The sequence below is a fragment of the Limanda limanda genome, chromosome 14 (assembly GCF_963576545.1).
Source record: "Limanda limanda chromosome 14, fLimLim1.1, whole genome shotgun sequence".
NCBI classification, from domain to species: Eukaryota; Metazoa; Chordata; class Actinopteri; order Pleuronectiformes; family Pleuronectidae; genus Limanda; species Limanda limanda.
Window position 1 is genome coordinate 4,974,670 of NC_083649.1, and position 834 is coordinate 4,975,503.

The following is an 834-nucleotide window of genomic DNA, read 5'->3' on the forward strand; positions in this document are numbered from 1 at the left end:
CCTGCAGCCCTGAGCCACACAACAGGGACGACAAAAGAGACACACAACCAGTCAGGACAAAGCTGTACAATGAAAATCCCAACCCACACACAGATAACTTCATATCATCACTTCCCAACCCAAAAAGCAGCTTCTCTCAGCATCTTTTAAAACCAATTTACCTTCCCACCCCAATGCTCCTCCACACACACACATATGCACACACACTAAGACACACACACACACACACACACAGCTGACTGACAGTGTGGCACCCAGCAGACTTTAACACCCATAACAGTAAAAGCCCTCAGTGGAAATGGAAAGTCAATGTGCGCTGCTGCCTTGAGCAAAGCCTCGACTCGCTGGGTCAAAATGATCAATCTGTCGATTCACCGATGTCCTCCAGGGGCTAATTATCACCGCCGTGCGCCGAAGGAGCCGTGCACGTGCTGGTCAGCTGAGAACCAGCGGGGGGGCGGAGAGAGAGAGAGAGCGAGAGAGAGAGCGGAGGCAAACTAAGATGGAGGTGAACGGATGATCAATAATGAAATGTTGGATCGAGGACAAAGACAAACCTTTTATTCAGATACTAATCATATATGATTATTAGGGCTGGGCAAGTTAACTCGTTTCAATCGAGTTAACTCAAGTGATGAGTTAACTCGATTAATTATTTTATCTCGCATTCACTCAGGTTTGATTATTTATTGTTTTATTGTGAAAGTCAGGCTTTTATTTTGTGAAAGTCTGTTGCTGACTGCTGCAGAACAGGAAAAAAGAAAATAATTGGCGGATAAACAATCGAGTTAACTCATCACTTGAGTTAACTTGATTAAAACGAGTTAACTTGCC